The following is a 27776-nucleotide window of genomic DNA, read 5'->3' on the forward strand; positions in this document are numbered from 1 at the left end:
GTTTATTTGGCTCACAATTCTGTTGGATGGAAGACTGTGTATCTGGTGAAAGTCCAGGGTGCTTCCACTTATGTCAGAAGGTAAAGGGGATCAAGTATGTGCAGAGATCACATAGTGAGAGAGGAGGCACGAAGGGAGGGGGAGGAACCAGACTCTTTTCAACAACCAGCTCTCACAGAAACTGAGAACTCACTCAACCCCCTAAAGAGGATTAATCTATTCACATGGGATCCACCTGCATGATCCTATTAGAACCCACCTCTAACATTTAAAATCAAATTTCAATATGAGATTTAGAAGTATCAAACAACCATACCCAAACTGTAGAAGAGGGCAATGCAATTTATCCATCCTGAAAAAGAGTTAAAATAAAGTGAAAAATAAAATAGAGCCTTTAGAGACCTGTGGGACATTAGGAAAAGAGCCAATATTTATGTATTTCCAGTCCCAGAAGAAAAGAATTTTGGACTAAACAAAATGTAGGATAAATAATAGTCAAAAATTTCAAATTTGGCTAAAGACATAACATCACAGATTCAAGAGCTAACTTAACCTCAAGTAGGATGTATAAAATTAAATAAGTCCTTATCACTATACTTTATCATTAAGCTTCTAAAAACTAAAGACAGGAAAAAAAATTGAAAGCATATATTTTTTGTTATATATTCTGTTCCATTAAGATACATGTTTATCTCTCCACAAATACTATGGTGTTGATTCCTATAGCCATAAATTAAGTCTTGAAAGTGCAAACTGGTTCCTTCATTTTGTTCTTTCCTTTTTCAGAATTGTTTTAGCTCTTCTAGAGATTGTGCATTTCCATAAGAAATACAGCCTTAATATAGGATTTTTACAGAGATGAAAGCGCAATTCAATGGAAGAAGGATACTATTTTCAACAAATGGTGCTGGGGCAGCTGGATGCCCTTGGGGGACAGAGGAGGGAGGGAAAAACTGTGGTCACCTAAACCTCACAGCTTACATAATAATTTTTAAAGTATGTATGCTATATTATCTTTATAACTTATATTTTCAATTTTTTACACTTATATGAAGTTTTATAACCATATTTAGAATGACTTTGAAAACATTCTATTTTTTATAATTTTCATTTTACAATCTTTTAGATAAATATCTTACCTTCCCATTCACAAAATTTTTATTCTTTTTTATCCCTTAACCAAATGAAGTATATCTTTTAGCAATTATTTCAGAAAGGTAGGTTTTTTTTTCTAAAATACATAGCTGAAAATGACATATTAAATAAAAACATATTATGAATTTAAATATAGAAAATAAAGCATAAATATTTAGGAAAAAATTGTAGTAGGTCTTGCAGATCTGGAGTTAGGCAAAAAGTTCTTAGAATTGACACCTAAGTGTAATCTATAAAAGGAAAAATTGATAAACTATAATTCATGTACTAAAACTTTTGTTCTGAGAAGGGTTATGTGAATAGTATGAAAAGATAAGCTATTGACTGGGAGAAAATATTTTCACACCATGTTTTTTACAAAAAGTTAAAATCTAGAATATATAAAGAACTTTCAAATTCATCAGTAGAAAACCAACAATTCAAACATAAATGGATGAGAAAATATTTGAACAGACATTTAATCAAAGAATATATACACATAACAAATGAGCACAGAAAAGCTTTTTTAACATAATTAGCCATTTAGCCATTCTGGAAATGTTACTTAAAACCACAAGGAGCTATTACTGCATACCTACCAGAAGAGCTAAAATATAAAATGATGACAATGCCAAATACTGGAGAGAATATGGAAAACTGGATCAAGCATACATTGTTGTGGGAGTGAATCATAGAGTCTCTCAGGAAAACAGTCTGGCCATTTGTTTTGCTAACATATAATGCAGAAATTGAACTCTTAGACATTCACCCAAGGAAATAAAAATATATGTTCACTGCAAACCTGCATAAGAGTGTTCACAGCAGTTTTATTTGTAATACTGCCAAACAGAAACAACCTAGATAACCTTCAATAAATGAGTGATTAAACAAGCTGGAGTAGACCCTTAACATGGAATATTGTTCAACAACAAAAAGAAATGAAACAAACTATTGATACATTCAACAACTTACATAAAAATCTCCAAGACATTTTGCTGAGTGAAAACAGTCAGTCCCCAGAGTGAAAAATGTCAATCTCAAATGGATCACTGTATGATCCATTTCTACAACATTCTTATAAGGACAAAGTGATAGAAATAAAGAGCGGATTAATGGTCATCAGGAATGGGATCATGGAGGTGGGTGTCGTTGTAAAGGAGGAAAGTTTTGGTAATGGGAGTGTTTCATATCCATGGTGACTGTGTCAATGTTAATATCCTGGTTGTGATAGCATAGTAAGTATATTTCTGCATAATGGGGAAAACTGGGTAAAGGATACAAGGAATCTATCTGCATTAGACATTGCAAATATGTATAAATGTACTTTATCTCAAAATTTAAAATAATAATTTAAACATTTAGATGTTTTATAAAGATGATTAACACAAACTATTTTAATGCCTTTTTTGATATTGTTATTAACCATGACCTGGGGAGGTGAGTATCTTAGAATGAGCTAGTTGACGCTACATTCTGAGTCATTTGGATTAAATGATAAGGAGAACTAATCTTGTTAAGTAAAAGAAGTCCCTAGAAGAGATCCAGGGTTGCTTAACTCAATGGCTCATCAGTGTCATCAAAGACTCAGGACATATTTATCTTTTTTTTTTCTGTCATCTTCACGGTGTTACCTTGTTTCTCTTAGTCACAAGACGTTTGTTAAAGTACTGGGGCATCACAGATACAGTAACTTCTCTCAATGAAAGAAAATTGTTTCTTTCATTGTTTCTCTTTAATGCATGAGGAAATATGCCAAGGGCCTCTTCTAAAAGCCTTTCTGCCACATCATAGGGAAAAAAAAAAAGGATTGATATATTTGCTTGGAGTTCTCAATATTTCCCTGCATTTCCTGAGAGAGGTGTGATTCAAACAATATATAGTAGTGTCTACTACAAGTAAATAAAACTAACAGTAGGAGTTGTGAGTTCTAGTCCAAGATCAATTTCAAAATCTCTTCATGACATTGGCTATATCCTGTACATTCTCTGCCTTTCAGTTTTTTGTTTTTTTTTATTCTAACTAAAATAAAGAAGCTGGATATATCGCCACTCTAGGTGTGATTTATTCTGTGATAATGCTGCAGTTATGATTTTATATACCTGGTAACCTTAAACATACCACCCAAGACCCAGTTTGAATTTGTCATGCCATGTTATGACCCCAGTGACCATTGCAGAGAGAGTTAACTTCCCCCTCAGTACTATTTTAAGCCCCTGTTGTCAGACTTATCATGCTGAAGTATGGCATAAATGATGTACATTTGTGTCTTCCTGCATTAGACAGTGAATTAATTTAAGGAAAGGGTCACATTCCCCACTGCCTAGACTTGTGTCTGGTTAAGATTAGACAACTAATAAAGATATGGTATTTTTAGTTAAGTTACCTGGTAGTACACTGTTATCAGGTTACTTGCTGTATTGTTCAGTTAACAACTATTACCACTAATAAATAATTCTGAGATTTGGGAATAAATCAGTAGGAAAATAATAAATACTCCATAAAAAAATCACATTTTTGTACAGCATTTTCCCTAGATGTAATGGTACATTTCACAGAATGTTAACCCTTCATAACCTACTGTTCTCTTTAGCTTTTGACCAATGGTCAAAATCTAATGTACTTAACTTAATGTAGGAAGATCTTTCTATTAAGCACGACCTTTGCACATTTCTGGAAATTAAATTACAGCCACTCAGAAATCAATTTAAATGTTTAACTGAATTAAATGTTGCTTGTAAACATTAAGGGGAAGGACAATAGTGCATCATAAAAAAAAGCCCAATTTGTCATCTACATCCATTTCTAATTTAACATTATCATTACTAATTGTCCAAGTTAATTGCCAAAATCAGCAAGAAGACACTGAAAATCATGAATTATTGCTTCTATATAGTTTCTTTCTTAAAACAATTACAAAATGTGAGCAATCATAAAAAATGCAGTAAACATTCATTCTGGTATTTTTTTCCATATTTCTTAACTGAATACTTATTGTGTCTCAGCATTTAAGCCCATGTCATTTAATATGTTATTATATTTGTAAACAGGCTTTTTCGAAAGCAATTTATTTAGGATAGAGGAACATCATAATTAAAGAAAAAATACCAACAAAATGTGGGCTGCATTTTTATATTATTTATTTGTATTCAGTAATATTTCCTCTTGATAGAAAATAAAATTGCTCAATGCAAAACAACTACAGAATTATGGCATATATATGATCTATTCAATTTGAAATAAGCTAACCATTATCTAATAAATAACCTTACAATAAGCACAGTTTCTTTCTAATTTGGTTCACCTTAACAGATGAATACACAAATAGGTATACAGTAAATAACTCTTAGACACAGTCTTCCGCTAGCTTGAAATAGCATTTGTAATACTCAAGCAAATTACTATATTCAATGAAAACTTACTGAGTGCTTATTCTGTGTAAGAAACTATCTTAGTCCATTTGTGTTACTATAGGAATACCCGAGGCTGGACAATTTATCAAGAAAAGAGGTTTATTTTCCTCATGGTTCAGCAGGCTGTACAAAAAGCATGACATCAGCATTTGCTTCTGGTGAGGGCTTCAGGCTGTCAACTCACAGTGGAAGATGAAGGGGAGCTGGCATGTAGAGAACACATGGCAAGAGAAAGCAAAAAGAGAGAGCAGAGGGGGTACTAGATTCTTTTCAGCAATCGAGTCCTGTGAGAACTAAGAGTGAGAACTCACTCACTCTCATAAGAATGGCACCAAGCCATTCATAAGGGATCAAACACTAATACTCAAACACATCCATCAAGTCCCACCTCCAACATTGGAAATCAAATTTCAAATGAGACTTGTGGGGCCAAAAAGAAAACCGTATCAAAAGAAGAGCAAGAACTGTTCTGGGTTCTGGTCTGCATTTGTTAAAAGGAGGGTAAGAAGGGTTTCTGTCCTAATATAACATATTTTAGCAGAGGGCATTTTATGTTAAATTAATTAATTGTTTAATCTAAGTTAGGATAGTCTTTAAATCAATTTAAAATGTGTATACAGCACATACTATATGCCAGGTACTATTCCAAGTTCTTTGGATGCATTGGTGACCCAAATCTTGAAAGATTTCTGCTGTCATTAGATTATATTGTAATAGAAAATGACAAATTATGAACACATTTGAAGAGAGAGGGAAATGAATAAAATAATTGTTTTGAAGATAGTGGAAGAATTAATTTTCTGGACTATTGTGTAAGATTATTGGGCAATATTAAGTGTCTATTTGAGATTAATTGTCATGAAAGTAATGTGAGACCAGTCTGTAAGTTTGGAGGTTTTTCTAAAGAAAGTTTCCAAAGAAAAACTTAAAAAAAACTTCTAAAGAAAAAAGCCCCATTTATCTTCACAGTTAGCATAGGTATAGAGGGGAAATGAGGTTTAATTAATATAACATTGAGTTATTGCCAACATCCCTTCATACTCAGGTTGCAGAATTATAAAACCACGCCCTTAGGTTGCCTCATCTCAGGAAGAATTTATTTATTCACCTCTTGGACTTGGCCATATGAGTTACTTTTAGGAACTGGACAGCAGACATGATGTGATCAGAGACTTATATTACACTTTCTTGATTGGTCTTGCTCTTTAGTTCTTCTGCCTTTCCTATGGGAAGAACAGAACTTGGTTAATTGGTTGTTCAAAAAGGGTTAGAGATGCACATGGTAAATCTGGTAAGAAACTATGATTTAGGGCTAAATACAGATTCACTCAATCTACACCCACCCAGAAAATTCTAACTGATCCACTATATTCCAGTTCACTGATAAATATGAGGAAAAAAATTAAGAAGTAAGAAAATTCAGAATGGCTACAGAGAGGCAATTAAAAACATGGACCATGGAATTCACGTTAAGTAAAAAGACATTAGTCTAAGTTATGCCATTCAAAAAATAATTTTTGATAACTATAATCCTGAAGGACATGTCCAAATAGTTTTAAGAGAGGCCTCATTTTTAATGCAGTTTTCCTCTTTCCAAAGGAGTTTCTGGGTTGTTGGAAAGAAAAAAAAATTGTCTATATGTCATTATTAAGATATCCATAAAAGTTTCTATATGTAAGTAGCAAATGAAAAACACAAACCAGAAAATCATTCTAGAAGAACAAAGAGAAAGATAAAGCACAAAGAGAAAGATATCATTGAGATCTGGAATGATCAGCTGTAGTTTTCCATAGAAAGGGGTCCTCATAAAGGCAGAATTCAGGAGAGAAAGGAGCAAAGTACATACTTTCTGCCCCCTTCCTGGTTTTCTCAGGACACTAATCCATGTTCCTGATGGCTCAAGTCTGATGCCCTTTTCTCTTCTTTGTCCGCATGGCAAAAAGGAGTAGTATTTGATCCCATTTTGAGGTCCTTGAGGGCACATACTGTGCTTAATCCCTAACATAGATCTTAGCACATAACTGCAACTCAATTCCTTTTATTAAATCAATCAACTAATAAGTGAGAAAGAATGATGAAAGTTCTGTTTAATTTTTAATTTAATTCTTGTTGCTGGAAGGAATTTTTAAAAATTTACTTAATTTAAAATAACTAAATTGAAAATAACATATATGACTTGATCATCGCAGATGTGTTATAAAACTGTTCTTAAACTAAAGCAAAGTTCAAGAAATTAATGCAAGTAGACAAATAAACAGATTTCTCCTGCTGACATGAGAAAATAAAAATAAATTTTACTTAGGTACCTATACAAAATGCTTAAATAGTCAGCAAGTGTATTTTCTCTCTGCTTAACCATTCTACATGATAAATAAAATGTTAACTAACTCCAGCGTTACTCAAATAATTGGCAAATGTAACAGTAATAAGATGTTGAAGATCTTCCAGTCATCTAAATCTGTTTAAAATATAAAACTGGCCCTCAACTGTCAATGACAGCCATCCTCTATGAGAAAACTTGAGACAAGGTCATAATAATGAATTTCTTAAGTTGTGTTAGAATGTGGTTTAAAACCAAGCTCTTTATAACTTAATGAATTCTTCTAGGCTGACACAAGCAGTTTCTTTTTAATGACAGAAAAGCTTGGGAGCTGGGGAGAATGGGACATAAGAAAGACAAGGAGAAGAGGTCTTTAAAAAGCACTTATTGAAAAAAGCTCTAAAATTGGAAGCTGTACAGTTAATTAACTGGATGATGTTGGGAGAGATCATTTAACTACTTTAATTTTCATTACCCTTATATTAATAGTATAAAATATAGGGATTAGGGAGATGATTCCCAATGTCCTTAGAAGTTCTAAGATTATACAATTCTCTGATCCATTTTCAGAATTATAACTAAGTAAAAGCAGTGACAACATCCTACTTTCAAGGTCAAGTTAGGCAAAGTAGACTGTTCTAATTTAAAGACCCTTGTCCTTTAACATATTAAAAAATTTATGGAATATCCTGAAGGTTTGATTTTTAATGAAGATCACATGGTGATTTGTGATTTATATATGGGGCAGCCATAAAATTTCTTGTTGTACTGGTGCCATTTGTGCTAAGTAGAAATAATAAATCTATTGGCAAAACTTATTTATGATCACAAAAGCAAAGTGTTCATATCTTAAAAAGTCTGTTTAATAAAAATAACAATTTAATAAGGATTGAAAGAGAAAAGCGTGTACAACAGGGCATTAGAAGGCATTGCGTGTGCCTTTTCATCTTTCCAAGCTTTGAATGAAGATAACTGGGCAGATTTCAGAGAGAAAACAGACACAAAATGGAATATTGAAATAGGAATATTGCTTGCAACTGAGGACTGGTGTGATGATGCAGATGACTGGGAAAATGACAGTCGGGAGGCCTCCTCCACCGCTTATCCTGGATTTTGGAACTGATTTCAACTGTGCCAAAGACATAGGCTGGCTTGTCCAGTCCAAGACCTCAGCCTGCAGGGCACTGTCATGAATGCTGCTCATCCTGCACCTCCTGGGGTGCAGCCCACTATCGTGCCGCAGTTCCTGCTCTGCTCCAGCTGTGTCATAGATGAGGATAACTGGAGGGACTCTGTCAATCTCTAGGTCATGCCCACAGCCTTCTAAGGGAGTATCAACAGAGACAAGGAATTGATATGGAACAGTTGTTTTCCTAAACTTTGTCTAATGAAAGTGATCAAAAAAATAAGTGGATTAACAAAATGTGGTATATGTACACTATAGAGTACTACTCAGCCATAAAAAATGACTTAATACCTATTGCAATAATCTGGAATGGAACTGGAGACCATCCTCCTAAATGAAATATGGCAAGAATGGAAAAACAAATACCGTGTGTACTCACTATTAAATTGTAACTAACTGATCAGCACTCATGTGCATAGATGGAAGTAAAGCTCAACAGAAATCATGCAGGAGGGAAGGGGGAGGAGGGATAGGTAGTATCATCCCTAATAGGTGCAATGTACACTCTCTGGGTTATAGGCACACTTCAACTTGAGTGTAAAAGCAATTCAAGTAACCAAAACATTTGTACCCCTGTAATATTCCTAAATAAATAAATGTGAAAATAAAAAAAGTATGAGACCATAATTTAAGGTGATGATGTTTTACAAATTCATGAAGTGAATTTCTGCTTGTTAGGAGTAGGTTTTGAGGTATTCCTGCAGCATGGAGACACTCTTTTTGACCCGCTCTATGTCAGAAATCACTGAGCTCTCAGCCTGCAGCCACTGCAGAAGCAGAACATTTGAGTTTCAGCTTATGCTAGCACTGGTCAGCACACTCACAAGTGCTGATTTAGGTCTTTCTGTAGAATTTGAAACAATTCTAGTTTACACAGGTGAGAAGAGTTGCTGACCTCAAAATCATCCAATTCCCATGGAAGAATTTAGTATCACAAAATAAGACCAGGATACATTATTACATAGAGCATTTCCTTTTACTTATATAAATTCCAACAAATTCTAATGTTTAAATTTTTTGAGTACTTTGAGTTTATTTCCAATTCTATTTTAATGCAATACTAAAATCATCAATGATATTTTTCAACAGCAACATTTAGGAATAACTAAATAAAAGGAAGGAAATATTTGCTACTTAAGTGCCACTGTGTTGCAAATGATTCATGGATCATTTATTTATTTATTTTTTTTACAAAGTCTTCCCAAGATATTATTATTATTTTACAAAGAGAAATCTGAAATTCAGAGAAATGAAATAACTTTCCCAGACTTATCCATCAGTAAATTTAGAATCCTGAACTCAAACCCTGGACTTTCTAATTCAAAATAGATTGTGCATCATAGAGTAAGAAGTAAGATCGCACACTAAGTGTGAAACAAAACACAAGGTGAGATATGTTCTTCATGTCCTTGGCATAGACAATAAATATGAAAAAGTTTATGAAACATTTAACATTTATTGAGAGCTTTATTGTTTCAGGCCCTCTACAATAGCTTTCTTAGATTATTTCAATTAATATTTGTTCCAGTCTTATCAGGTTTGTGCTATTAACACATCCATTTTACATATGAGGAAACTTGACGTAGAAAACTGAAGTGACCACACCAAGATCACAGAGCAAGTCAGTTGCAGAAATAGGATTCACATCCAGTCAGTCTCACTTTAGAGTGAAAGTATTAATACTATGCTATACTGCATCTCTAGGCTTAAAGAAGAAAAACAAGTGAACTTTCTGCTTTATTGATAACTGTAGGAAATTATTTCAATATGCACAGTTCTACTTTATTCTTAAAAATCATATTCTTTAAAAAGACATGCTCCAAGAATTTATCAGAAAATTATCTTTCTTATCTGTTCAATTAGTTGCACTAATATTATCAACATTCAGCTTGTGAAGTTTAAGATGCAAAAAGTGCTAGCTTAGTATATAAAGATTATAAAGCCTCATGGCTTTTTTTTTCTTTGTTCCTTTCTCTTATAGGAAAATCCTGATCATATCTTGCTGTCCATGTCACAAAGTCACTGCTGAGTAATGTTGTATTTAAAATTATGTCATTGTAACTTTTCCTCTTATACTAAAGAATTCAGAACAGGAAAATATAATCAATTATGTCAGATTTGAATTAAATTATTTAGTTTTTTAAAATTAATTAAGCACATAGATTCTTTTAAAGCAATGCTTCTCAAACTTTTGAAACTCCTAATTTTTTGCTTAAGAAGTTTTTCTGAGCAAGTTATTCAGATTTTTTCTTTTTATCTTTCTCATATGAAAAATAATATTATAACATAAAACACAATTTTTTTCAAATTTATGCATATCTCCACCTCAGATTCCTCCCATTTTGACACATATTATTTTATCTCCCACACTTGTACTTGATGATCACTGCTGTAACAGCTGGGCAATTCTTTTAACAGTCTCACTGCCCCTGGCTCTTCTCCCATGTCATGCTGTCACTTCTCTGTTTTTTTCTCAGCTATGCCTATCACACCTGTTCATTATGAGAATAACGCTATTTGAGAATCTGCCTATAACTTAGAACAAAGAACAATAAATATCACATTTCATATATAAAGGGCCCATATCCTGGTTATGCAGTAAAAGAAAATCTGTGTTAGATTTGTGCCTGCATGGTGCTGGTTCAGAAATGGATTAAGAAATAGAAGTTGGAAGCGACCGTGTGGGCACAGAGAAGTAAAAGTACCAGGTTTCTTTAAGTCTACAGAAAGTAGCCACATGCCCTTATGTGTCAATTACAATATGACAAACTTCGATGGGATGTTATGTTGATGATAAACTCTCCACCCCATTAGTGAGGGAGGAATTCTCACCCTAGAGTACTGGGGGTGACCAAACATAGGACCTTGACCATGGACAGATGAGACTGACAGCACTTTATTAGCTACATATATGCACAGCCCAAGGTAGAAGGATACCACATACCATGCATGGTCACAGGGTAATTACTGTTGAGAATAGAACAATAAACAGAGACTGTGGGAGACAGGCTTTGTATAATATTAATAGTATCAAGAGGGTAAGGTCATCTCTGGTTCCCACATGAGGATGTAACTGACTTGTTTGAATAATTCTGTGGTTGATAGAGAATGAAACCCATTATTCAGGGATAAACCCATTATTCAGGGATAAACATAAATTGTTCCTGGTTCCTTTGTTTGAGAGGGTTGTTTTGCTAGGTGACTTTATCTGTGAGAGCAGAATATGGAGGGTAATTTGTGGTCAGGTCGTTCAAAGTGCTCTTTGTCTTACCAGATAGCAAGGTAACACATAATATCGGGCCTTAACTTGAGACCTTACACTAACGAGTTTAGCAACTTAAAGCCCAGAGACAGAGAGTAATAAACTAATATCACATAGCAAATAAGTGTCAAGGCTATGATATGAGGTCTTTGATTCCCAGCCCTACCTATTTTTGCGTTAATTCATAATTTATATACTACTTACTTTCTAAAAGGATTTGCAGTGACATGCATAGCATGAGCAATAAGATTATCAAAACAAATAGAGTGCTGACATTTGAGAAATTACATGGCATAGATTTTTCCCATGCATTATTCATTGGCCAAGATTTTACCAATATTTTCTGCTTTGGGATTTTTCAGGTTACTAGAGTGAATCTTCAGAGCTTATCTTCTAAAGAGATAGATAGCTTGGAGGAAATAGGGAATGATTAAGATGTATATGCAGAATATACCTCTCCTTTGCCCACCTTAAGTTTTTTTCTGTAGAGTTATAACTGGCTTAGGCAAACTAGTAAAATCAATTTTCTGTACATGAAATGTCTCTTAAAAATCACACACACACACACACACACACACTTTTTTAAAACTTGTTTTTAGTTAGACCAAGTTCAAGCTAAATTTGAATTCAAAAATAGTACAATGCAAAGACATGGAATTTGATCCTGAGAGTCTGAGTCCTCATAAATTACATCAAGGGACTAGAGTAAATGATGACCCAGAATTTCTTTCATTCGTTTGTGATAGTCCTATGAGTGTGAATTCCTCAGGCACTGTGCGTATGAAGCATACTGCAGCTGTGCTCTCCTCAGACCTTGGACCTGGCCTGTCTGATTGCTAATGCTTGTGTGATCTATATTTTATGTACATCCTTCTTTCATTTTTTGGGAATGTATTCTTTCCTTTGGCTTCTCCTCATCCCATTTCCTTTTTTTAATAATTTAAGAATAATAAAAAGATTATTTTTTTAACATTATAAGGATGCTAAGTGAATAAGTTGCATTTGTTATCCTCTTAATTGTTTGTAAAGACTAGTGATGGCTTCCAACCTATTCTAGGGCTCCTTGCGTCAGTCCCCTTTGTTTTCCTTTATGTCTTAATTTGCTGTAATCACTTAGTTTTCCTTTGAAGTAGCTACAGTCCCCTCTCCCCTCCTTATTTGACTTGTAACCTTTTCCTATTATCTTCCATATTCTCTCTCAAAGTGAAATGCCACATTTATCTCAACCCAAGAGTAAAAGGAACATATGGAATAAAGGTATAAAGAAGAGTGATCATGATTAACTATCAAATGCATCTTCCCAAAAAGTACTGTTAAGGCCCTTTCCAAACAAGGAGATGTTCTTCAACAAAAGAAGGAGTAAAGAGAATAAGCATTCTAATTTTTAAGGAGCCTACATGAAGGAGTCATTTATAGTATGATGGAAAATGTAAAGAATTTATGAAAATTCTGCCTGCAACTTTTATTTATACAGCAGAAATGATCATGGAGTTTGGAACCAGATAGTCTTCAATTCAAATCCAAACTTCATATATTTATCCATTGAGGTCTTGAGCAATTTATTTAATTTTTTTAAACTTTAATGTTTTTCACTGCTAGGGTAGCTTTACCTATTTCATAGTTTGTTTGAGACCTTAAGAAATATAGTTGAATAATTTCTAAGATATATCAGGTAGCCCAGAAAAGAGAAAGAAAGATAATCTAATTTGGTTATTTTTAAGCACATTTTCCTCCTTTCTCATAGCTCTAACACTCTGAGATTATTCTTCTTAAAATAATTCATAAATCAACTCTACATTTCTATTTTTAATTAAAAGGATACTTTTAGCAGCAAACTGAATTTTACCTCACAGTTTCTTCATGGCAGTGGTGATAATGGTGAGAAATGCAAAAGAGTATCTTTAGGTTTAATCCCGTTTACTAAAATCATTTAGCTAAACATATTCTTTTAGACAAGTTTAAGTTTTTTTGATGAATAAATGAGTTACCTGAATTAGATAACCAGGAATTCATTCATTGAATTAAAATTAAGATAGATGTAGTTTATTTACTCATCCAATCATGCAAAAGTCTCTTTGGAGTGCATATTCTACACTACACAGGAAATAAGCACCTGGGATATAGCAACAAGTATGAGTCCCTGGTCTCATAAAGCTACTGCTTAAAGCCCAGCCTCGTTTCATGTATGTGGCCCAGCCAATGTAGGTTAGGAGGAGGTATCATATGCAGAGACAGTTTTACCATGAAACTAAAGAAGCAAGTTTCCAGAGACCCAGGTCTTTACTAAAACCCCAAAAGATGCTTGAAGGAAAAATGTGTTTATATGGACATAGGGTTTTTTTTTGTCAAATTTACAAAAAATAAAATACTTTAACCATAATCAATTATGACTTCTCTATTTCTACTCCAACTTCCCTTATGCCACACTACTTGTAATAATTAGGGGAAATTTTGAATCTAGCTAAGAGGAAGATTTGATTTAGAGATACATTTTTTGGAGGATTTAGTAAGATGTCCTATAACTGCAGTCATACCCATGTATTATTATATTAGCTATCCCAATATAAAAATGGCTCCTAGGACTTGTCATGCTGGTAAGCCTAGCAAAGTGACATCAGGGTGAAATGTCAATGAGATATCACTTAGTTCCAGTGAACATAGCCTTTATCAAAAAGTCCCAAAACAATAAATGGATGTGGTGTGAACCGTCTGGGAGATGGACACACTTGAAGCTCTGACTTGGGTAGGGCAAAGGCAATATATGTAACCTAAGCATTTGTACCCCCATAGTATGCTGAAATAAGCAGATAGATAGATATAGATAGATGAAGCGTCAAGAGTTGCATTGCAATATTAATATGGTCTACAATGTGTGGCTTATAGAAACAGAATAGAAACAGTATTTGAAATATATAAAGCCAGAACTTTGGAAAAGGAAACAACAAACATCTGAATCAGTCTTTCACAATCTTCATTTGTTGAATTATAATTTTTCTGTAAGTAATATACTCAGAAAAGAGTTTTTAACAAGAACACTCTGGGATATAATATAAGGTAAATTATGTACAATTCCCTATGGACTTAAAGGTCTTCCATAACTATCAAAAGGCCACTAAATTAATTATAAATCTTATTTTGATAGAGAAATCTCTGAGCAATCTATCCCTACCCTGCCTCCCAAGCCTTACTCCTCACCTCTCTCTTCTGTGCATATATATGTCAGCCAAAATGTTTTTAACTACTTCTGAAGTGTTCCACATTTATGCATTTGTTTTTATTGGCCCTTCTTCCTGGAATTGACAACTATTTTTCCATAAGCTTTTTCCTACCAAAAATTTGTTTAGGTTGAATATCAATCCATCTTTTAAAAAACTAACCTCAAACTACCTCCTTTCTGAAATTGTCCTTAATCTGAATATGACCACACCCTCCTTTATATTAATTGTTTGTTAATTTTATTCCATTTTTATTCACAAAAGAAATATTACTAACAATATTCACTTAAATATTAAATATAATTATACCCAAAACAAATATTTTTGTCCTTCACATATATAAAAATACATTCATTTTATCCCAATATCACCAAAAGTTGGAACAATTTAATTGTTCCAGCATCAACTCAAAAGTTTAAAGTCCAGAGAGATATGGTTGACACTCAAGGTATAATTCAATGTGAGGCAAATTACTTTCTAGTTATGAGTCTATGAAATCATTTACATGCTTCTAAAATACAATGATACAACAGGCCTAAGATAGACATTTCCATGCCAAAAAGAAGAAATAGAAAATAAAAACAGGGTAATAAGTTTCAAGTAAGCCCAAAACCCAACAAGGCAAATGACATTAAATTTTAACATTGAGCATAATCTTGTTTGCCTCCATGTTCTATGTTTGGGAGATATTAGAGCAAAAGTTTTAATCCCAAGGCCCCAGGAAGCCCTATCCTCCTGGCTTTTCTGGGCACAGCCCATACTTTATCTCTAATGGGTTGGTATCTTGTGCCAGTGCCTCTCTTGGGCTGGCATTGCATGCTGAGGACTCTGCAGTTCTGAGATATCTTGTGTGGCCCTGACTCCATGACCTCAATAATCTTTGCCCTAGTGAGGGCCTTCTGTATTAGCCCCGACTCCACAACTCTACTGGCAATTGCACTACTGAAGGCTCTCTTTGATGCCCCTGCCCCTATGGCTCCACTAAGTATGGCCCTAGTGGGGACTCTGCAGTGGCCCCAACCTCATGGTTTCACCAGACATAGCCCTACAGAGGACTATCTGTGGTGGTTCTGCTTTTCAGGTGGTTTTCTGCCTGGGCCCCAAAGCTCTCCAAGAAATCCTTTGAAATCTAGGTGTAGGTAGCCATGCCTCCCCAGTTTGTATGCGCTTTGCACCTACAGAGTTGGCACCATGTGGAAGCTGCCAAGGTTTACTACTTGTGCCCTCCAAAACAGCAAGCAGCCTGAGCTACAGTTGGGCCTGCCTGAACTGCAGCTGGGGAAGCTAAGGAGAGCTGCACTGGAATTAAAGGGGCAGAGACTTAAGGCAGTTCTGTGTAGTAATGAGGTCCCATGGGTGCTCTGGGCCCCTCCTTTGAATTTGTTCTACTCTCAAGGCTTGGATACTATGAGCCAGTAATGGGAATGGCAGCACCAGTAATGTAAGAATGAAATGCCTTCATTATTCCATTGTCTTGATAAACAGTATCTGGCTTCTTTGTGTTCATACTAATCTTTTTTATTAAAAAGTCACTTGACCACACCATTAGTATTCTCTCTCAGACATACTTTTTGTTCTTTACAATCTGGCCAGACTGCAAATTTTCTAAATCTTTAAGTTCTGCTTCCTTTTTAATTATAAATTCTGTCTTTAATTCAGTCTTTCTTTTCACATTTTACTTTAAGCCATCAAGAAAAGCCAAGCAGCACCCTGAACACTTTGCTTATAGTTATGCTCCACCAAATACACTAGCTCTTAAATTCTTCCTTCCACAAAGCAGTAGGACATGAGAACACAATCCAGCCAAGTTCTTTGCTAAGTTCTTTGTAACAAGGATAGTACTTTTTCCAGTTCCAATGGGATGTTCCTCATTCCCATCTAAGATCTCATCAGAATGGCCCTTACTGTCCCTAATTATACCAGCAATCTGATCATCACCATGTAAGTAATCGCTAAGAAGATTTAGACTCTCTCTACGGTGTTCCTCATCTTCTGGGCCCTCACCAGAATAGCTCTTTACTTTCCAGCTTCTACCCATTATTCAGTTTTAAAGATTCTCTCACACTTTCTTGTATTTGTTAGAGGAATAGCTCACTTCTCCATACCAACTTCTGTCTTAGTTTCATTTGTGTTGCTGTAGAAAATACCTAGACTGTGTAATTTATAAAGAACAAAAGTATATTTCTTATAATTTTGGAGGCTAGGAAGTTCAAGGTCAAGGCCCCAGCAGCAGGTATGGTGTCTGGTGAGGGCTGCTGTCTGCTTCCAAGACAGTGCCTTTTTGCTGAAAGCTCTGGAGAGGATGAATTCTGGGTCTTCATGAGGTGAAAGGAATGGAAGGAGCAAATGTGCCCCTTCAAATCCTTTTATAAGGCACTAATCCATTTATGAAGGCAGAGCTTTCGGGGCCCAATCATCCCCTAAAGGCCTACCTCTTAATACTGTTGCCTTGGATATTAAATTTCAACATGAATTTTGTAGGGGACACAAATATTCAAACCATAACATAGATAGAACCTCCAGAAAAAAAAGTTATTCCTGCTGGAACTTTAATTTTAGCCCTGTGAGTCTCATGCTAGACTTCGGACCTCTAGAACTGAAAGGTAATACATTTTTATTATTTAAGTCTTTAGGGTAACTTGTTACAACAGCAATAGGAAACTATGAGAAGCATAAATAGTGACTTAGTTGCAGGAAAATGTACAGTAAAAGGCAAAACTGTATCTAAATATAGGGTTTCTACCTCAATCAGATTTCTTTCCATTTTGCCAGTGTAAATTATTTATTAATGTATATTTGTATTGTTCTTACTGTTGCAATCTTTTGAAGAAGATACTGGTTGAATTGAAACTCTATTTATTGGCATGATGGTATCCATTATTGTTGTTTTTAAGGAAATTTGATGAATCCTAAGATTTCTGAGAAAACTTCTTTGAGGTCTATCAGTTTTAGTATTTGAAGTGGTCATGGATGAGAATAAACAAAAGATCTTATTACTTATTACTACCTCCCATTCTCTCTCTTCTAACTACTGTAATAGCCATCCTACATTTATGGATTTCATTTGTTTGTACTCCTAGATAAGGGTTCTTTTAAATAATAAATTATATACATCAATATGAGTTGGAAAAATATTGAATTATTGAACTAAGCTACAGTTCTATTTCTTTTAAACATTGTTATGAATCACCTGCTGTCAGATCTTATTTGTTGTCAGATGCCTGCTTCCAGAAGATGTCTCCTAGTCATTGTCTTTCTATCGTCAATTTTTGGGCTGCTATCGGTCAGGGAACTACACAACCATTTTCATTGCCTAAGAGTTAAAGTTCTGATTAGCAGCCTACAGAGAAGGCATATGTTTACAAGATTTTACTTATGCTCAGAGAGTTTTCCATATATATATATATATTATTATATATATATATGTATATATATATAATAATTTCAATGATCATTTTTGTAATATTTTTTAATGTGTCTGCAACTTTGGAAGCAGGGAAGGTGTTCGTTTTATTTGGTTGTAGATATTGTGCCTGCCACAGGCAGAATAAATAAACACCTCTGTTGACCTGGGTTTTCTAGAGGGTTGATATAGCTAAAACATCAATTGTTAAATGTCGCGCCCCCTCGCCAGCAAGGAAGACGCGGCAACTGGAGTTCTTCTGACAGTGCTTTAATGGGGTTCCCTTTAGACTTACATGATGTGGAAGACCCAGCCTGGCAGCACGCAGGCTGCTATATACCCTAGAAGCACAACCCCTAAGCTGGGATAGGCCGCTCAGCTGTCGAGCCGCCAAAGCATTGGTCCATAGTAGGATCCTTCATTTGCATGCTTGCGCCACAGGGTAACCGACAATTGCGCGTGCGCTGAACTTGTTTACTGCTCTAGGCAAAGCCGGAAACAGGCGCCATCTTGTAATGGCGTTGACACCGTGCCCCACATCTCCCCCTGTTTTATTAATTTAATGAGAGCTGAGCAACCGTTCAGCACCGTCCTTCGACCGTGCGATCAAGGTTGCAGAGCCTCACTTTCACCAGCAACCACCTTACCTTGTGCAATGAGCAAAACTCGGAGGTGTGCAAAGGCTAGCTGTGGGATTGGGGACATGCCTTATCTGGTGCAATGGGAGAGATCCCTCAGAGTGCAAAGGCCATGTCTGCTAAAATACCCGGGGGTGGGAGCGGGTGCAACCCAAAACTAGGCTAACCTTTTAGCATGGTCAACCACACCTGTGTAGACTGTCCCAGTTCAAGCGCAGCAAATGCCTGTGCCAATACCACATGGTCCCTCCGTCTCTGGGCCTGCAGCCTACAGATGGCCCACAGCCCGCCGCCAGCCGCAGCAAGCAGCAAGACGGCCGTGGCTGCAAGACCGAAACAGAGTCATAGAGCTAGGAGCTTCAACAGGAACAGGAATGTATCTAGGCAAGCGGGTAACAATGGCAGAGGGGTGAGACGTGGCATTTTAACACAATGTATAATTGCACGCATTAGAGGAACAGTTCACATGTGTACCAGAGGGTTTTTCCGTGGATACCACCCAGATAAACGGGGGCCAAACACAGACAGGTGTCGGGGCAAAGGTCGCATTTCGCCCTCCCGCAATCACCCTCACAGAACCCTCAAAAGAGTTGCTAAGATTCCATGTGAAACTAGCATTCCCTGCCATACCCCCAGCCACTATGGACAGGGGAGCCAAGTCTGTGCAGCTTCCGTTAACCCCACACAAAACACAAAGTCCCCTTCAAGGAGAAGGATCTATTTCCCTCCAGTTTACTACTCTGCGTGTCCAACGGCAGGTACGCAGTGCCCAGGGAAACATTAGTAGAAGAGAGGCGGGGGAAAATTGATGCGTCATGTGTCACAGGCATCGGCAGGGGAAGTACTGACAGGATCCCCCAGCGTGGCTCCGCTGCCATTCTCGCGATCATCCATGCTGTCGTCAGGAGGAGTAGCCAGCACGTCTTCATGCTGCTCCAGAGGCTGCTGCACCGTTCTAGTCAGCCGCGTGGGCACCCAGATGGGATTGTCCTGGTCCTGTGGAAAAATACAAATAGCTCCCCTGGATCTCATTATTACTGGATCCGGGCCTTTCCATAGGTTAGACAACACATCTTTCCACTTCACTAATTCTTTCTGTGGCGGAGCAGGCGTGACATGCCTGTCTGCTGCCGAACGTCCCTTGACATCTAAATTTAAAAAATTTAAAGTAAAGAGAGCAAAGGAGAGGCGTCCTCTAGGTGATAGCCCTAGCTGTAGGGCATCTCCCCCCTTTTGTTTTTGTAAGTACATTTTGAGCGTGCCGTGAGCACGCTCCACGATGCCTTGCGCTTGAGGGTTGTAGGGAAGACCTGTACGGTGCTCCACACCCAAGCGAGTGCAAAACTGCTGAAAAGATTTTGAGGTATAAGCCGGGCCATTATCTGTCTTAATAACCCGGGGCTTGCCCCAGGCTGCCCAAGCTTCTAGGCAGTGAATGATAACGTAACTTGCCTTTTCTCCAGCCAGAGGCGTGGCATGAAGGACGCCTGAGCACGTGTCAACAGACACGTGAACATACTGAAGCTTCCCAAAAGATGGGACATGAGTTACATCCATTTGCCACAGATGTAGAGGACGCAAACCCCTAGGATTCACGCCCGTATGAACAACGGTGCGAAAAGGAGCACAATTTGGACATTGCAGTACAATCTCACGAGCATCTGCATGTGTGATGTTGAACTTAAGTCGTAAGGTTTCAGCTGGCACATGATAAAGTTTATGAAAGTCTATGGCGGCGGCGTGGCCATCAGACACCCAGAGGGCGCGAGTGGCGTGATCTGCCATAGCATTTCCCGCAGCCATAGGTCCAGGTAACAAGGAATGAGCTCTGATATGCTGAATGGAAAATGGGTTCCTTCTGTTCTGAATAGTATTCCTAATTTCTGTAAATACAGAAAAGACAGTACTCTTGGCAAGAATGTGAAAGGAGTTCTCTAACTGTTTAACTGCGTTGACCACATAAAAGGAGTCTGAGATGATGTTGATAGGTTCAGTGATGGTACTGAGAACCAGACCGACTACGGCACACTCTACTAGCTGAGGAGAAGAATAGTTAAACTGTTTGGTATACACCTTGTCCTGAATGACATAGCTCCCAATACCTGTCTTAGAGCCATCGGTATACACATCTAAGGCATCAACCAGAGGTTGCAGCGAAGTTACTCTTGGGAAAATAAGCTCGTTCCGCATTGCAAACTGCAGTAAGGCATGTCTGGGATAATGGTTATCAATGCTCCCCGGAAAGGTGCATCTCAATATGGCCCATGCATCAAGAGTGGCACATAAGGTGTTCACCTGATTGGCAGTATATGGGCAAATCAGGCTATCAGGGTGACGTCCAAAATGGGACACAGCCAAACTAATACCCTTTAAAGCTATTTCGGCCACACAGGTAGGATAATGGCCAATCACCTTTCCTGGAGAGGCTTGAGGATGCACCCATAAAAGGGGACCATCCTGCCAAAGCACTGCCGTAGGGAGCGTGGGAGAAGGGAGTACACAGAGGGAGAAAGGATCGTGGTGCTGAATGCGTACCAGTTGCGCCTTCTGAATGGCTTCTTCTACCTTATGAAGAGCCTTAAGGGCCTCAGGAGTCAAAGTTCTAGGGGACGTAATGTGTGAGTCTCCCTCTAGAATCTGAAATAATGGCTTCAGTTCTGCTGTGGTAAGACATAAAAAAGGTCGAAGCCAATTGATATCCCCTAGCAGTTTTTGAAAATCGTTTAAGGTCCTCAAAGCATCTCTTCGGATGGACAGTCTTTGAGGCACAATTTTGTCAGGGAGAATGCTACTACCAAGAAACGCGCCCACTTCTCCCTCTTGCACCTTCTCAGGGGCGACCAGCAAGCCCTTTTCCCTTAAGTGAGCCTGAAGGGACGCATAAGCCTGGCGAAGTACGCCATCATCACAATGACACAAGAGAATATCATCCATATAGTGTATAATTCTTACCTTTGAAAACTTCTGCCTAACCGGCTGGATAGCCAAGGCCACATAAAGTTGGCACATAATCACAAAAATAGGGGTATTCCAGGGAGATTGAGAGGGCTCAAGATGCCCAAGAGTAAGCTGCTCTTGCACTAGATTATGGGCCGCGAGTAACTTTTCAGAGGGTAAGGGCCACTGAGGTACCCACACTGGCTCCTCTGTTTTCCAGGGTATGGGCAGAGGATCCCCAGCGGCGAGCGGCCCCTAAGAAAAACCCAGCCCTTCCCAAGGCGGGGCATGCGGAGGCGGGCGGTACCGCCCATTCCTGTCTACTTCCTGAAAACCTTGTACCTCTTTCTTTTCTAGTTCCTCATCTGACTCTGGGCCCTCTCCGCACTCTGACTCAGAGTCAGCAGTGTCCGACAAGTGAAGATTGTCAAAATCTGGTAAGGGGTCACAATTAGGCAGATTGGGCTGCGCTTTCCCTCCCTGCATTTCCTTTTCTAGAGCTCTACATTTTCTTATTCCCGCGGTCCCTCCCCTACTGCTTCTCTCCGAACTTGCGTCTTGCAAGTCATCTAAGGCTTTTTGGCTAGCCGCTACGCGCGGGCCTGAAGTCTCATCATGCAGGCATTCCATGATAAGGTTGTAAACGAGGAGAGTGCCTGGCTTTAAAAATCCTGCGCCACGAAGGTCCCGCCCTAACTTCCCCCAAGAGGGAATAGTTAAAGAACCCGAGTGGAGGAACCAAGGAGCTACACGGTCCACCTCCTTCAAAAATTTTATGAGGGTCTTTTCCTTGCAGTGCACTCCTTGTGATGATAAAAGATCTCTTATAGGCCACATAAAGCGCCGCAGCGGAATATTACCCATATTTGAGAGCAGGGGAGTTTTGGCCGTCCCACACGTCAGTTCTGAACTCACCTCTGTCGAGGTCGTCTCCGCTGGTGCTTCAAAGTTGTTTCGGTTCCCGGGTTTCGGCACCACTTGTCGCGCCCCCTCGCCAGCAAGGAAGACGCGGCAACTGGAGTTCTTCTGACAGTGCTTTAATGAGGTTCCCTTTAGACTTACATGATGCGGAAGACCCAGCCCGGCAGCACGCAGGCTGCTATATACCCTAGAAGCACAACCCCTAAGCTGGGATAGGCCGCTCAGCTGTCGAGCCGCCAAAGCATTGGTCCATAGTAGGATCCTTCATTTGCATGCTTGTGCCACAGGGTAACCGACAATTGCGCATGTGCTGAACTTGTTTACTGCTCTAGGCAAAGCCGGAAACAGGCACCATCTTGTAATGGCGTTGACACCGCGCCCCACAGTTAAATGTATTCCTGATGTGCTTGTATGAGTTTCTGTGTGTATCAATATATACTCCACATGAGTAATATGACTTCCACAAGCTTTGTTCTTATTCCAATGATGTTGTTATTGTTCACATTTTTAGAATGTTTCCTAAAGGTCTGGTTTTGAAGTTGAAGCATATTTTTAAGATTTTCCCTAGCTATGGCATATCTTTATTGTTTGAGTGTACATATAATATTAGGATTGGGTCATTTACACGGGCAATGCGTTAAAAATGAGTGTGAAATATAGTGAGAAAAAATATTTTTCCTTTTTAGTTTACTATAACTTAGTGCTCAAGACAATCCCAGGGAGTCCTGTAATGAAAAATAAGTGTATGATATGACCTTCCGAAAGGGATTATTGGATATAGGCAATATTGATGTTTGTAAACATTGTAAAAGTATCATTTTATGTGAAACTTCCTTTGAGTGCTCTAGGTAGACTTTGAATAGAATATGAGATAAGACACTCTGTAGGCCCAATCTGTCTTTTCTCAAGGTCAAGGATTCATCTTTTAGGGTTTACTAAATGTATGTAGGCATGGCTGAAATGCATGGTAAGCACTAAAACATAAGGAGAAAATGAATGTAATCTGGGGAAGATGAGAAATGCCTGCTTATAATGTCAGTCTCTCCTATCTGATTGAATGTCCAATATTAGATGTATTTATTACTATCTCCTAAACCCCACAGTTAATACGTAACTCAACCCAGATATTTATAGAGTACCTACCCTGTGCCAAAGTGCTATCTCAACCAGATTCCATGCCAGAGACTTGAGATAAGTGCATGTGTGTGTCCAGGGTTCTTCAATTCATAACTAGCATATATAAAAAATGATTTACTGCCTAATTTCATAGGAAGTTCTAAAACAGACATCTAAGCTATGATGATAGATATTAGGACAGATCTTGTCTGAGAGGGGTGTTGGGGATTAACTGGAAAGGGGCTCAAGACAACTTTCTGGAGTAAAGAAAGTGTCATGTAACTATAGGAATGTGAGTAGTATGGGTATGTGCATTTCTCAAAACTCATTAAACTGTATACTTAAAATGTGACCACCTCTCTGTAGGTAAATTACCCTTCAACAAATGATTTTTATTTATGAAAGATAGATATAAAAACCAAACCAAAATGCAACTGAAGCATCATGAAGAAAGAGTCATTTTGACTGCATAACTGGAGAAGCCTTCATAATAGAACCAAGTTTTCAGGTGGTTACTAAAGGGAAAGATTTAGGTCGACATGGACAATAGAGGACATAGTGAGAACAAATATGACGTCTATAAAATGCAGGGAGTCCTCAGGGTATAGAGAGTTTGTTTTTGTTTGGCAGTAGGGTAAATATGTCGGTACAAGAATGATTTGGAAAGATTTCACTGAACGCTGTAAACACCAAGCTAAGCAGTGTGAAGAACCGTGGGACATTTGCACTCAGCAAGACTTTACCTGATCAGCTTTTGGCATGAATTAGTATATCTAACATTTCAAATTAATGACTAATATAAGAATAGGAGTTTGTAGATATTTTATGAAAGGAACTAAAAAGCCACATAGTCATGTTCATGGCGATGACTGTGTGAGTCTGTGTTTGTGTGTGCCTGTGCAGTGACCCGGTAGGTGAGAGCCAATATTTTCATAGCAGTTATTCTGAGCTAGGTCTGGTTCAAAGGATTATTTATTTATTTAATTATTTAGGCAAACACAAATTACTTGGCAAAGAATGAAAAACAAAAAGGGGAAATTAGAGCAAATTTTATTTGGGGACTCTGCTAACATCAGTGCATACACACACAGACTCTAAAGCTCCCTCAAGAGATAGGTCCTGAACCTATTTCTGAGAAGGTCCTGAACCTTCACACATCAGCACGCACTGCAAACAGGTCATGTATCACTATTTATTCTGAAAAGTCATATACAGAGGGAAGTAAGGAAATAATTTACTACCAAGATATGCTCTTTTCTGAGTGCTCCAAAAGGGTGGAAATGCATATATGGAGATTATTTTTAGCCTTCTGGCAATTTGCTCACTTCTCCTAGTCCTAAGAGAAACAAGTTAAATTGAAAGGGCTCTGGGAGAAGCATACACCTGTGTACCATTACAAAGAGCTTAGCATTGTGTTTTGTGCAGCTTCAGAAGAAGTAGATGGAAAGCTATTGAGTGCGGTCACAGCTGGTGAACCTTTTTAAGTTCCCCTTTACTTTATTTCAAGGTCGCTGCTTTGAAATAGAAGGTAAGAAACTCCAACTGCTTTTGAATGAATCCTTAAGTGTTGTAAGAATGACACAAATTTTTTGAAAACATCAGCCAAGCATACTATTCACATATTTATTTTTTGTGTTAAGTGAAGTAGAAAGTCATGTAGCAATCTCAAATGCATTGCACTATAATAGAAATAGATATGTCATTATATATGAATTCATATATATATATACATATATATATATATATATATATATCTGTGGCCACACAGAAGACAGTAAACTTAATATTGACATCTGAAATCTCTCCTTGAATTAGGAGCTATAATTATTATAAAGGTGAAACACTTGTAAGAAATTTGGAGGGACAAAAAATATATTTTTATTTGCCCCTATGAAATGCACATTAATTTTAATGGAGATTCAATAGTATCCTAGGATTTTGAGGTATTATAAAAATAAACCATAAACTGAAATTATCTGGAAGATGTGTCTGACAAGTGCTTGGCGAGAAGCTTCCTTTAAAATCCTCCAAAATATCTGCATTAGAGACTCCTGAGCTGTTGAACTTTCTAACTTGAACCTCTTTAATGCATCTGGGACATTCCAATAGGTTGTTTATCTACATTGCCTATATTATACCTAGCCATAAAAGTGTTAATCTCCTTTTAAAGGTTAATGACTGTAAATTGCTTACAGATTCCTTTGCATATAAAATCTGTTTTTTGAAATACTGAATTTAACTTAACTTGGGTTTAAAATAAATCTTTAGAAGTATCCAGATAGGAAGCAGCAAAAGCAAATAGATTGCAGTACTTATTAGCTATATTCTTTAAGTAAGTCAAAAGGCCTTACTAAATTTTATTCTTCATAATCATCTGTACCATGCCTGTTTTGCAGAAAATTTGAGAATTGTTTCATACTATAAATATATTTTGAGTACTGAATATGCCCCAGTTACAATTCTAGGTGCTGGGTATACAGTGGTGATTAGGACAAACAAAATTTCCTGCCTTCATGGAATGTACATTTCAGTAGATATTGATACTCATGTAGGACTTCTAACCTAGAAACTTAAAAAATAAATTTGTGTTGTTTTAAGCCATTAAGTTTGAGTTTGCTTGTAATAGCAGAAATAAGAAACTAATACAGTAATAAATTTTAAAGCAAAAGGCCCAAATAGATTTTAAAATATTTTAAAAAGTATTGTATTTCATAAAAGAAAAAGGAACATGAGTAAAAAGCTTGATGAATTTTAATAAACTGAACACCACTCTGCAACCAGCTTCTAGACCAATAGAATATTACCAGTAAAATAGCCCTGTTTTTAGCCCAGTGAGACTTCTGACATCCAGAACTATAAGGTAATGGATTTGTATTATTTTTCAGCCACAACTAAATTTTTGTTAATTTGTTATTACAGATACAGAAAACTAAAACTATGACATTTATAATGCTCCTCATATGTATACCCAGAGCATAACCCTAATGGTGCATTATAACTCTGTATTGAAATTATGTTTTATTTTTTTTATTTCAGAATATCACAGGAATACAATCATTTTGGTTATGTAAATTGCTTTTGTACCATTTGAGTCAGAGTTATAAGTGTGCCCATCCCCCAGATAGTGTGAAACTGTGTTTTAATTCTCTTCCACTATATTTTAAGCTTTGGTAAGCCATAACTACTGCTTGACTACTATTATAATCCAGTGCCAATCATATTACCTAGCACATAGTAGATGTGCAATAAGTGTAACAAAATAAATAAAGGAATTAATTATTGATTGACTCAACAAACAAATCTATATGTAGGGCATTAATGGGGAGAGAATAATTTTCTAGAGCATCATTGGTCTTACTTGGTTTAACTCTAGAGTATTCTGAAAGCTAGGAAAGTGTCCCCATGACTATTCCTAAAGCCATCTTGTTTCCAGGGGGCTAGAGTTGTCCTTGCCATCACTATGAGTTCCAGACTTAAGGCAATCATACTTAAGTTTATTATAGTTCTCACCAAGTACTGTGTAGAGCTGGTGCAGAAACTCTTCCTGTGTTGAAAAAAATCATAGAATTATAAAAGTTAGAGTAAGCAGACTTGGGGAAACTACGTGGAGTGGCTACCTCTGAATTGATGATTACATTACTTTGAAGGGGCACAAGTAGTGGTATGTCCAGTGTGGTCCAGTGTGGACGTGTGGTCTCAAGTGTGTGCTGGAGCACAGTGTTGTTTTTATAACATTCCTCATACTTGGCCTGCCACAGAGCACACTAGAAGTTCTTTGTAATCGCTTACAGCTTACCCAAACCAAACAGTAACAACAAAACTTGCATTTAAATTTGTTTAAAATGTTTTCTTTATTTCTCTCCTCTCTGCTTCTTTTACTATTACATCATCTTAATATTGATATTAATATCTTAACCCAACCAAGTTAGAGGGCTCTGAAAATGCTACAGTAGAGATATGAGTAGTGAAATTATAATAGTCAAGAAAATTAGATAAAGTGAATAATTTCTTAATTAATCATGAATTAATAATTAAAGTGATAGTCTGTATACTTATTACATATAGGATTTTCAAATCTCCATTGAGTCTCTGTTGTGGTTTTTCTTCTGAAAAATCTCAGGATGAAAATAACATTGGGGAAAGGAAATAGACTAATTGAAAATAGCTTCCATTCTTTAATGTAATGGATAATTTGAATACATTTGTTACTATTTTAAAATAGTCTCTCTTAATA

At 37.0% G+C, this 27776-nt stretch overlaps 1 long non-coding RNA gene across 2 annotated transcripts in view; it reads right to left on the bottom strand.

Moving 5' to 3' along the window:
* The window catches only part of LOC105854899 (uncharacterized), a 68292-nt gene that overhangs the window by 27886 nt on the left and 12630 nt on the right, over positions 1-27776 (bottom strand). For both annotated transcript variants that reach the window (XR_012918836.1, XR_012918835.1), the window contains exon 2: positions 5653-5767. This is a non-coding gene — a long non-coding RNA (uncharacterized LOC105854899). The remainder of the gene's footprint in view (positions 1-5652; positions 5768-27776) is intronic.

The sequence above is a fragment of the Microcebus murinus genome, chromosome 4 (genome assembly GCF_040939455.1).
Source record: "Microcebus murinus isolate Inina chromosome 4, M.murinus_Inina_mat1.0, whole genome shotgun sequence".
Classification (NCBI taxonomy): domain Eukaryota; kingdom Metazoa; phylum Chordata; class Mammalia; order Primates; family Cheirogaleidae; genus Microcebus; species Microcebus murinus.